Source organism: Caretta caretta, chromosome 15, assembly GCF_965140235.1.
Source record: "Caretta caretta isolate rCarCar2 chromosome 15, rCarCar1.hap1, whole genome shotgun sequence".
Lineage (NCBI taxonomy): Eukaryota > Metazoa > Chordata > Testudines > Cheloniidae > Caretta > Caretta caretta.
The window spans coordinates 23377702-23390802 of NC_134220.1; the positions used below are offsets into that span (position 1 = coordinate 23377702).

The 13101-nt window shown below is 41.0% G+C and overlaps 1 long non-coding RNA gene across 4 annotated transcripts in view; it reads left to right on the forward strand.

The window, feature by feature from the left end:
• Positions 1–13101, forward strand: part of LOC125622783 (uncharacterized) — a 375814-nt gene that overhangs the window by 78883 nt on the left and 283830 nt on the right. The gene's annotated exons all lie outside the window — the stretch shown is intronic.

Below are 13101 nucleotides of genomic sequence, written 5' to 3' on the forward strand. Positions count from 1 at the left end.
TTTCCTATGCTTTTTGAACCTTTCTTCATTAAGAGCCTCTGGTAATTTGCCTGCCACCAGCTTCTTCCATTAACACTACCCTTAGATTGAGTGTGTCTGAGGAAATGGATAATGGATGTTGTGCCATTTAATGGAATACCTGTCCCTCATCTACTCTAAGCCCATTGTGTGTGTCTTCTCCCCTCCCACCTTTCCGCTACTGCATTACTGGTGGGATGGCTCTGTGTGTGTGTGTGTGTTGCATATTCCCCAGACGTTTATCCCAAGCCACTGCATGCTGTTTATTATTCAAAGGGGTTGCTTGTGCAGATGTTCCCATCCTTGTACCCTCTTGCCTCCCACTGTTCCTTTTTAATACACAAACAGATTGCATTGTTGTCTTATTTTGCTTCAAGAGAAATAAATCCCAAGCCAGTCCTGTTTTATTTCCTTATTCCTGGGAAATAGTTCATTCAGGCCTTCTCTTCCTCTTTACCACCTTGTGCGCATGGTTTTTCCTGAGTTAGGTTCAGTCCAAATCCATGGAAGAAATAGGAAAATCTACATAGATGTCTTCCTGGTGTTTAAAAAAAAATACCCAAATGCAACCTTGTTAATATGATGCAGTCTGGTTAAATTGCATGCTACTTTAAGTGATCTACCCATGACACCCACATTTCAACTGTTGTTATTTTAATATTTTATCTGTATACATCTGAGTCCCATTGTACAAGCATATAACTAAAAAGATATTTCCTGCCCCAAAGAGCTTACGGTCTAAGTTTAAGGTGAGAGACAACAGGTGCATGCACCAAACAGATGGGGGAATAGAAGGTAAGAGTGAGACAATTGTGATCAACCTGATAAGCATTGGTCACAGCTCACCTGCTGCCTATATTGTCTAATTATAATGGTAGATCTACAGAGAAAGAGAGAAAGGGCTGGATAGAGAAGTATAATTAATGGTATGTAAAATGCTGAAAATATCACAGCACATCACATTAAAATGTTCACAGTTTCCTTCTGGGCCACATCAGGGTCCAGAAATTTGACTTTTTTTTTTTTTTGGCAAAAGTTTGTAGAAAGTAGAATCTTAGTATATGACTCTGCCTCCCTGAAGTGGTGAATGTCAAGGGATGACAACATGCTGTGTGAAGGATGATTTCATTTATTTTTAATTTGCTTGCCCTTAATTGTTCTCTAACTACCACTTTTCTCAGACTGTCAGATAGCATGAAAAGGACACGCACAAGAAAACACCAAACACAGAATCTCCAAGAAGAAAATAAAGCCCTAATTTGGAAAGTGCTCCCACTTACACGAGCCGGTAGTATGTACTGATAACTGAATGCCCATTAGTCTCAATGTGTTCAAAAGGTTTTGATTCAGTTTTGCTTGTTTCTGTTGCAGACTTAAAATGGAATGAAACAATCTGGCTCCCAACGCTTCCTCACTACCTGCTGTTGCTCTCTTTCTAGATTAATGATTGCAACTAAGATCTTAATATTATAGCTTTGGTTTTTTTCGTTTTACACCTCCCATGCACAAACGCCTTCCGCTGTGACAGATGAAGGAGGAAGAATGAATACAGCCCCCGCGTAAGCAATATTCAAGGGTTGCGCAATTTTTGACCTAAGAAACATTTCTATGGGCAATGAGGTGTTAGCTAACGTTCCAAGTGATCTTCCCTGATTAGGCTGTCTTCAATAACTCTGTTCGAAATGGAAACCTCCTGGGTCCACAGCCGTTTGGAAAGAAGGAAGGCTCCAAGATTCATCTCTGCTTATAGGTTTTTTATGGCTCGCGAAGTGTCTTGTCTGATATTCAAAATTACTGAATACAGAGTGAAGGATAGAGCTGTCCCGTTTGGTTTGGGGGGGAGGGGGGTTGGTTGGAAAATGACTGTTTTGTCAAAACTGAAACTTTTTCTGTGTAAGGGTCAGTTCTGACAAAACTTTTGTTGGGATGGAATTTCTGGTCAAAACCTGAGACAGACCCTTCTTCCCCTACCCCCCTCCACCCCCCCCCACCACTCCAGTCTAGCCAGGTAGGCTAGTAGTTAGGGCCTGGGATATGGAAGACCCACGTTAAACCCTGCTCCAGATCGGGATCTCACATTTTCTAGGTGAGTATCCTAGTCACCAGACTAGTAACTATAATGAGGTGGGCTCTCCCTATCTGTTTTTTTGTTTGTTTGTTTGTTTTGTTTTTTTAAAGATGTTTCATCCGTATGTAGACTAGGAAAACGGTTTGAAATCTCAAAAACCAGAAAACTGGTTTTCACACAGCTCTAGTGAAACACAGCCTTCAGGGAAGTTTGACCAAGAGATACAAAACCTGGTACACTAGCCCCTGAAACCTTGTGAACTCTAACACACTAACAGGCTTATATTTCAGCACAACCTTAAATGGGCCCAAAAGGCTATTGATGAAGAGTGTCTCACTGTTACCTCCTTTAACACCCCTCCCTGTGGAAGTTCATTGTCATGTATTTAAAACTGTTTAAAATTGTACACTGTCACTTTAAATTTCAGAGTTTTTCCTCGTCCTGTTTACAGGGTAGGGGCCTCTGTAGGGAAGGTGCAATCTGGGTCTAGCAGCAGTCAGTTTGCAGAAAGGTATCGGTCAAGGTTCATTCCCCACTCTGAACTCTAGGGTACAGATGTGGGGACCTGCATGTAAGACCTCCTAAGCTTATTCTTACCAGCTTAGGTTAAAAACTTCCCCAAGGTACAAACTTTGCCTTGTCCTTGAACAGTATGCTGCCACCACCAAGCGTTTTAAACAAAGAACAGGGAAAGAGACCACTTGGAGACATCTTCCCCCAAAATATCCCCCCCAAGCCCTACACCCCCTTTCCTGGGGAAGGCTTGATAATAATCCTTACCAGTTGGTACAGGTGAACACAGACCCGAATGCTTGGATCTTAAGAACAATGAAAAATCAATCAGGTTCTTAAAAGAAGAATTTGAATTAAAGAAAAGGTAAAAGAATCCCTTCTGTAAAATCAGGATGGTAAATACCTTACAGGGTAATCAGATTCAAAACATAGAATCACTCTGGACAAAACCTTAAGTTAAAAAAAGACACAAAAACAGGAATATACAGTCCCTTCATCACAGCTTATTTTACAAGCCATTAAACAAAAGAAAATCTGATGCATTTTTTAGCTAGATTACTTACTAACTTTACAGGAGTTGTAAGGCTGCATTCCTGAGCTGTTCCCGGCAAAAGCATCACACAGACAGCCCAAACCCTTTGTTCCCCCCCCACTCCAGATTTGAAAGAAGCTTGTCCCCTCATTGGCCATTTTGGGTCAGGTGCCAGCAGGGTTACCTTAGCTTCTTAACCCTTTTGCTTCTGGCCAGGAGGGATTTTATAGCACTATTTACAGAAAGGTGGTTACCCTTCCCTTTATATTTATGGCAGCATCTTAGAGTAACATGGGGTGATTGTGCTTCTCTGCCTTGGGGAGAAGCCTGCTTTGTCCCTTTCTGTTTTAGGGTTCTGGTGTATCATCATTTGGAATTCCAAGAAATAAAATAGCATCACGTTGCAACTTTCCAGCAAGAGTGCCACCTGTTTTTTATCTAACCTCTCTCTCTCTCTTTGTATACCTTGAACATAACATTCATGACACCAAAGACAGGTGTAGAATTAAACTTTTTACAAGAGCTGGACTCATAGGGACTGCCGCTGGAACCTTCAGATGTGGTGAAGAACAAGATCGTGATGCCATGATGAGACCACAGTTTAGGGCTGGGGAGGGCTCCAGTTCCTAACCATACCAGGACATAGTGACGAAATGTTATCATATGACAGGCACATGTTAAATTACAAGTATCTTTGCTACAAGGCCACCTCCACTTTTGACATTAATTGGCACCCATGTTGATAGTCAAAGCAACAAAGCGAATGACTGAATGGATGTGGAGCCAAAATTACCTCTTCATCTTCAGGTGTGGTTCCTTCAGAATAGGATTGCTATATGTTGGCAAGACAGCATGAAAGATATTACATTGCTGTTGACCATGTTATACTTGTTCAGTGGGTAAATGGAGGACTTCAGTCTAGTACCCTTCACAAGCACTGAAGTCCTCCCAAATATAAGAATATTGAATTGAACCCAAACACTATTTATTTGGGTAGAAAAGCATCTTTTTAGCTAATCTGATACTCTCGAAAGCCGTGCATTATAACTCAATGTTGCCATTTTATTAAGCCTTAATACTGATAGATTGTTTTAAGCCTATGCTGTGAATCTTTTGCAGATGAAACATTGCAACTGAAATATTTCAGCACCAAGACATTTGTGGGGTTGGGGTTTTTTTGCACAGTGTTATCATTCATATGGTCTAGAGGACCTGAATGACTGAAAACCAGCAAGTAAATAAAGTCCTATCCATTATATACCCTAACAGCAGGCCTAGGGACTGAAGGATGAGGAGGAATATTTAAATCATCATGTGAAGCTAAACTGTGCTGTGTGGAATGAGTGAGTGAAATGACATTCTAATCAAATCTGACAGCACTATTGCATTGTAATTATAGACTGCCAGAGGCACTTTTTAGACTATCCGTACTTTTGGGGTAGTTTGCATCTAAATTAAAATTGAACTTCAAAGCAGTTAACTGGGGATGCATTTCCAAGGAGTTTAAAAAAAAAATAAAATGTGAAAGACACTAACTGATTAGCGTTATGTTCTGTACCAGCTGCTTGCTACTGTAAAAAAAAAAAAAAAGGCAGCCATGTTGATAATCAGAAACGAGTATCTTGAATGCCATTAATTTTCTTCTGAATTATTTATGGGATTTTTTGTTCCAATTGTGCAGTTCATTTTAAATGTTTATTTAGCATCCCCAAAAAGACTAAAAAGAGAGCTGGAAAAGCTCCAACGAGCCAGCTAGTAGCAATGTGACTTTGTTTAGGTGTCCTCTTCTCAAAAGAACCGTGATCTACTTAATAGTAATAAATAAATCTTTCCACCCCATTTACAGTGGAACAACAGAGTAAACTGCTTTAAAAGAGAATCAGCTGGTTTGAGGAGGAAATGCCATGCAAATACGTGGATTTCTGAAAAAGGTAAAGCGCACAATTGCATACTGCAAACATCTGTCTGTCTGCTTTACAGATGTTCTGCCTGCAACTCCTTTTCTGATTAAATTTCTAGACAACAACCGCAAAAAGGAGTTTGTCTCTCCAAGATGTTTTCCCTTTGTTGTTATATTGCGGATCCACTTATTGGAAGCAACAGCCTAATTCTTGGGACTCGACCCTTCTATCAGATACAGAGCATGCATCACTTGGCATATTGTAAGATCGGCTAGTGTTCTTGGACAGGCATGTGCTGTATCTAGATACATGGCAAGCAGGTTGTGTGTTGGAAGGAAAGGCTAGGTCATTAATCAAGACCTGTGTACAAGCATGGGACAGTCTAATACAAGGGCAATATCTTTTGGATTCATTATTTCTTCTCCTTTCCCCTCTCTCTTTTTTTTTTATCTCCTCTCCCTACATCTGTAAATAATCTTTCTTTTGGTTTACAAGACTTTAGAAATTGGCATACTGCAACAGAGAAATAGCAAATCTAACCCAGTGTCCTACTTTCAGCAATGGCTAAAGCTGGATGCTTCAGAAGGAATGGAGTAAACTCCCATAATGTATCTAACTTGGCTACACTATACCATAGGGCAGTGCTTCTCAACCCGTGGCCCACGGGCCACTTCTGGCCCAATCAGCACACAGCTGCGGCCCATGTGACATCCTCAGGGCCATACGGGTAGTATATATATTGTGGGGATGCGACCCACATAACACAGAGAGAGCTGCATATGCGGCCCACAATTATAAATAAATTGAGAACCACTGCCATAGGGGGACATTTCTTCCTGACCACGAATGGTGATTAGCTTCTGCCTTGAAGCATGAAGCCTGATATTTCTTTGAATATCATCATAGTGAGCATACAGTAATTGTAACTGATGAAAGACAGCACTCATATATAATCCAGGAATTTGTAGTCTCTAATGTCTACATTTCCAGTACTCTTGCCTAGTATACTTGAACTCTCCCAAAGTTTAATCTCAGAAGACTTTATTTAATTGGATAGATGCACAATTGTCCAGCTGTCCTATACAACGAGTGCTTATTCATGCAGACTAGTGTTCATGCAAAATTTGCACAAGCAAGTTCAGGACCTGGGCTTGAAAATTTGGGGTTTAGTTATTTTTTGATCATTTGCTACTGAATTCCTAACCTGAAAGTCTGACTTCTGTGCTTATACATTGTTTTCCAGCCCACAAAGTGGTGTATTTACAATCTCTTAGGAAATGCAATTTTATCATAGTTTCATTGTTATTTTATTACAGAGGTCTCTCTATGGATGTGTATTTGTGATTATTTATTCACGGTTATTTTTACAGACTAGGTATGTAACTAATAGCACTTGGGAACTTTTTACGTAGATACAAGCCTGCTAGATCAAACTCAGCCTCAGGTCTATAGCCTTCCATTTGCTAAGCCAGGACATTCATTCTCACAGAATTAGTGTGTTCAGAGTAGAGCTGGTCAGCAGCATTTTTCATGAAACATTTTGTGAAAAATATTTAATGTTTCTCATCAATATTTTGAAAATTTCAAAGCCTTTCAGCCAGCTCTAGACACACTCCACGTCATTTTCAACCAGACATGCAACTGGGCATGCAAAACTATGCATGCAACATTTACCTAACTTACGTGTCCAGGTCAAGTGTTTGCAATTTGCCCAGTTTTTGCACCTGAGTTCACTGGTGTCAGTGAGAGCAGAATTTAACTCATAGTTTTCCACACCAAATTAGAAATTATTGTCCTTAAAAGAGCTGGGTTCTATAATCCTGACAAAGACAAAACTCATACACTTCAGTGGCAGCTTTGGACTGCAGGTTTGAGTGCTAAGGTTTGAGTGCTAAGGTTCCGACTCCCATGCGTGCTTTGAATTCAATGGCACTGCTCACTGTGTGTAAAGTTCAGCATGTGCATAAGTCTTTGCAGGAGCCTAAAAGTGCATCTGGATAGTTTTCTAGAGGAAAATGAATAAACCCAAACTTTTTGTTTGTTTAGTGCAGCCATTGCTCATTAGATCTAGGTTCAGAGTCTGGTTATTAGTTAATGAACTCAGCTTCAATAGTTTGTGTGTGTGTGTGTATAAATTATATAATTTGTAAACTGCTGTCTCACTTTGCTCCTTTTGCTTTTCCTGTGAACTGCCATGGTTACACGCCTGGGTTTTATTTTTCATAATTCTAACGACGTGTTTTTCACAGTTTCGCTACAAATTGTAGCTGCAGGACTTCTTCTCACCCAGCGATGACAAGTTATTAAAGAAAAAGGCTTGAAGACATTTTGACTGAAAGCAGTTTTTCCCGTTTACCTCTTGACAACATATCAGCCAGTCTCAGAATCAGGGGAAGGCAATTTTACAAAACCACTCTGCTCCCTTCTCCCATGTCTCACTGCACATGGAAATTCTGAGAGTTCCCCAGGAAATATAGCTCAGACCTGACACCTAGACGTGTGTGTCAGCAGCTTGTAAATCTGAACCGACTCTGGGTGCTTTAGAAGGTTTGCCAGCTGTAGGCCAGGAAACTGATAGGATGGCTGCCTAATTGCAGGAACTGAACAGCCACCGTCAGCAAAGTCTCCTGCCTAGTCATAGGGATTATATTACAGATATGCTGGAGCACTGGGATGAGAAGCCATGTTCCGTCTAGAACCAGAGCCTGACCCTGACCCTGACCCCCAATTTCCCTTGCTTTGTATTAAGCCAGCAGCACCCCTCCCCAGCAAGCACGGCCCAGTTTTGAGACAGTGCTAACTAACATACCAGGTTGCATGTGAACTTTTAGTGAGCGGAGCTTCCACCTGGGCTACAGGGGCAGAAGGAGGCTAGCCCCTCTGGGAGGTCTTCTCCTTTTCTCATAACTCCTTCCTTACTCCTTAAACCATTCAAACACTTGAGCTTCCAGCAGCTTGGGTCCAGGGGTGGTGAGCAGGGCATTCTCTGTAACACATTTGATCATCTTTTTTTCTGATACCATTGCTGGATGGATAATGGGTGAATCCTTTCTAGTTTATCATGGTCCATTTCACTTGGTATAAAGTACCCCAGGTAAATGTTTATGTAGCAGCAGCTTGTAGCAGAAAGTGCCATTGAATGCATTCTGTAGCTTCACGGTGGTCACTCTGCGACACTTGAATTCAAGCTGCATTTTGTGATGGTGAGCTGGTGCTGTCCTGAAAAACACGGTGGATGAGGCAGTCCAGCCAAAGGGCATCTGAGAAGCTGGGATTCTTAAAGCCCAGTTGAATAGTACCAGTGACTAGGAAAGTCCTGGTTTCTGAGTGCTGCAGAGGGGGGCCCATGGGCAGAAGGGATGGAAGTGTTTCATTTCTTGCAGAAGGGCCGTATGCAGCAAGATGCCACACTCACGACTTGATGCTTTCCATGTTTCCACCGGGCTCCTTACAGTGTCGGAAAGTCCCCTGAAGCTCCTGCTCCAGCTGCTATTGTCTCTTTTTGGAATGTGGGGTTAAGAATGACATGCATGGCCCTGTCCAGTGAGGGGGTGCAGCAAAGAGCCCTGTAGGCCGTGCATGTCTCTGGGATCTACTGCCGTAAAGATGCCATCTGGGGGAAAGTGGTGGTACAAAACACCTATGCCTGCCTCTAGTGGGAAATTCTACCTGGGGCACAGGGGACTACATGAACTGTGGTGAATCAAACCCTAATCTTTGAGCAACATTATGCTGCACCTGGCTATGATGTGTCTTATGTATAATGCTCACTGCAAAAGCCTATTAATTCCCTTGAGTGTTGGGAAAGGTTACTATGATCTGGTGGACTCAGGTCAGAGGTGTGAGCCAAGAAGTTCTGAGATCTAATCCTGCCTCTGCCACTGACTGACTGTATAAATCACTTAAACTCTACCTCTGCTATTTTACAGCACTTTGAAAAAACAAAGGGCTATATTCTGCACAGTATGTGTAAAGTATTATGAGAAACATGCCCCACTCTTAAAGGGAAACTCAGTAATATCGTACTACTTATATGCCCATAACTCTCAGGGGCTACTCAGAAAGAGCACTTCTGGATAACACCTCTCACATCTGAAGTCGGTCTTCAGTGCAGATCATAAGAATCATAGAACTGGAAGGGACCTCGAGGGGTCATCTAGTCCAGTCCCCTGCACTCAAGGCAGGACTAAGTATGATCTAAGCCATCCCTGACAAGTGTTTGTCCAACCTGTGCTTAAAAATCCCCAATGACGGAGATTCCGTAACCTCTCTAGGCAATTTATTCCAGTGCTTAACCACCCTGACAGTTAGGAAGTTTTTCCTAATGTCCAACCTAAATTGCCCTTGCTGAAATGTAAGCCCATTGCTTCTTGTCCTATCCTCAGAGGTTAAGAAGAACAATTTTTCTCCCTCCCCCTTGTAACAACCTTTTATGTACTTGAAAATTGTTATCACGTCCCCTCTCAGTGTTCTCTTCTCCAGACTAAATTACTCCAGTTGAGGCCTATTCAGTGCGGAGTAGAGTGGAAGAATTACTTCTCGTGTCTTGCTTACAATACTCCTGCTAATAAATCCCAGAATGATGTTTGCTTTTTTTGCAACAGCGTTACGCGGTTGACTCATATTTAGCTTGTGATCCACTGTGACCCCCAGATCCCTTTCCACAGTACTCCTTCCTAGGTAATCATTTCCTATTTTGTATGTGTGCAACTGATTGTTTCTTCCTAACTGGAATACTTTGCATTTGTTCTTATTGAATTTCATCCTGTTAACTTCAAACCATTTCTCCAGTTTGTCCAGATCATTTTTGAATTTTAATCCCAGTCTCCAAAGTACTGGCAACCCCTCCCAGCTTGGTATCGTTCACAAACTTTATACGTGTACTCTCCATGCCATAATCTAAATCATTGATGAAGATATTGAACAGAACCGGATCCAGAACCGATCCCTGCGGGACCCCACTCATTATGCCTTTCCGGCATGACTGTGAACCACTGATAACTACTCTCTGGAAATGATTTTCCAACCAGTTATGCACCCACCTGGTGGTAGTCTATCCACCTGGATAGTCTGTCATTTCAACCATCCAATTCCATCTGAGAACTCCATATAGAAATGTAGGACTGGGAAAGATCTGGATAGGTCATCTATTCCATGTCCCTGAGCTGAGGCAGGACCAAGTATACCTATGAATGCCCCTATATGTTAGGGTCTCAAACAGTGTTTCCTAGGACTACCACATTTTAGAGGATGTACTTCTTAGAATGAGGGTAGAGGATGGGAGGGGCATGGGAGTTCAGAGTGCCGAGCTCATGGTAGGTAGGAAAATTGGTGGATACTAACAGGATCATCAGCCATTGTAAGTTCAGCCCATCTCTTAATTTGTCATTAGACATTTTCTCCCTTGAACATATGTCGGGCCTGAAATGCAGAAGAAAGAGACACACAATCCGAAGAGGGAGCATAGCCTTTCTTTTAAGTATGGAAATTATTCTTCAAATGTCTTTGTTGACAGCTGGTGTGGCACAAAATAAACATAGGTCTATTTGCAAGTAAGCAAGAATTAGCATAAACAGCAGCTGCTGCATTACCAAAAAACATGTAACAATAAAGAATTTTTTCTGCCTTCAGAAACAAAGGTAGGTAAAGAGCCTGCATGAAATAATGAGTTACTTAACCACCTGTTAAAGTTCTGAGCACCAGCAAAATGAAAGAGCCGTTTGCTGATGGCATAAGCATTTTTCTGGATCAGTTTTTCTAATTAAAACTGAATCTGTCCTTATGGAAGAAAAAAAAAAAAGCACTGAGGTGTTAAAAATGTTTCCCCCATAGATAAGTGGCATTTCTTTACTTGATTTTTAATTTTATTTTTTCTTTGTCCAAACAATTGTCACTAATTCTCACAGGCACACTTGGATGGGGTTTCTTAATGTTTCCTCCATCTATGTAGTATATAAAAGCCACATCAGGCCACCAAAACCTTTAATCATGTGTATGGCCTGATCTCATTCAGAAAGATACATTTATGGTCTTTTGTCTCCATTTCTTTCTGTGGTAAGAGCTGGTTAGTAGCCTACTCGACAACACTGTCATGTTTTAATAAAACCTAATGGCCCCAGACAGTGAAATGCAGAAGCAAGAGAGAAGAAACAAGTTTCAATGCACAACTTTAGATTAATCAGGCGTGATTTTATTGCTTTATCAGTTTTCAATTGAAGAAGGCTTTCCTATTCAGTTAACTTTCCCATAAAAATCGTGGATCCAGTTATCTGGAAGTGCAGTAGATTATTTAGTTGACACGGGTATTTTCTTATTTCACTAATAATTGCAAAGGTTGTACTGCTCCACATCAGTTATCAGTTTGTTTTCAATTTGCAGCTATATGTCTCCAAGTTTCTCTGATAGTAAAATAAAACGGGCGCACTCTAAATATTAACACTACTTAGAACTTGCATAGGTTTTGACATCTTCAAAACACTTTAGCAGCTAAAGCCAGATCCAAAGCACACTGAAGTCAACGGGAGTCTTCCCACTGACATCAGTGGTCTTGGATCAAATTGGCTTAGAGCCGAATTCTGATATCCATGCTCATCTGAGTAGCACCTTGCTCAATGAGTAGCTCCATTAAAGTCAATGAGACAATTTGTGGAGTAATACTACTCAACCTGAATAAGGGCATCAGAGTGTAGCCCTAAAGTATTAATACTCATGACACCCCCTGAAGGTGTAGCCCTAAAGTATTAATACTCATGACACCCCCTGAAGTAGTTTTGCTACCCCAGATTTATAGACGGAAATATGGTCTAATGACTTATCACAGAAATGTAGGGCTAGAAGGGACCTCAAGATGATCTAGTCCATCCCCCCAGACTGAGGCAGGACCAAGTAAACCTAGACCATCCCTGACAGTTGTTTGTCTAACCGGTTCTGAAAAACTACAATGATGGGAGTTCTACAATCTTCCCTGGTAATCTAGTCCAGTACTTCACTGTCCTTATAGTGAGAAACTTTTTCCTAATATCTAACCTAAATGTCCCGTGGTGCAGATTAAGCAGACTATTTCTTGTCTTACCTTAAGTGGACATGGAGAACAATTGATCCCCATCCTCTTTACAACAGCCCTTCATATACTTGAAGACTATTACCAGCTCACGCCTCAGTCTTCTTTTCTCAAGACTAAACATGCCCATATTTAAACATTTCCTTGCGTACAGCATAGAGAAAGTCAATGTCCAAATGAGGCCTAGATCTCAGGAGCTCATGGCTCCCACTCTCATGTTCAGTTCACTAGACCGTGCCTCTTCTCTTGCTATATAAGATTTTAAAGTTTTCTATAGAGAGAGCCTGGGTTTTTCAAATGAAAGTGTTTTGCCAACCTGTCAGTAGTTTCTCTGGAAAAGGGGGATTATGCTTATATGGGGTATTTCTCAAAAGAAACATATTTTGTATTCAATCATAGTCCCATACTATAGACTTCTGATCTTACAGCTGTATTGTATCCTGAAGATGGCTGTATTTCACAAGTGTATATCGTGATGATGGTGGAAGGAACACATCAGGATTTTTGGAGATAAAAATCACTATCGGGCAATTTGCGTCTCATAGATTTCTCACAGCTTTCATTAAGGTTTCTTCATATTAAACATTAAAATGGCTTTTATTTAAAGAGTAAAAAAATTCTGCTTTACTCCATTGTGGATGTGACAGCAACATCAAAAGTGGAGAGACCATTGTCATTTTTTACTGCAGCACTTTTCACAAAATTTTACTTCTCTATTCTTTCTGATATGGTATTTTGGAAGCTTCTGTTTGACTTTCATCTCTGAAAAACTTGGTCTTCTATATCAGTCAGTCTTTCTATATATCTGCAGAGGGATGTGTGTATGTAAATGTATATAGGTATGCAAGAATGGAGAGACCTTGTTTCCACTGCAGAATGAAAGCAAATGTGTGAAGGCTTTCCACCACAAAGTAGAACTACCAGTGGTAAAAACTGATCAGTTTCACTTTGGATGGGGTTATTTTTATCTGTCTTTATTCACATTCTGAGTACCAGGCTGTGATACCTT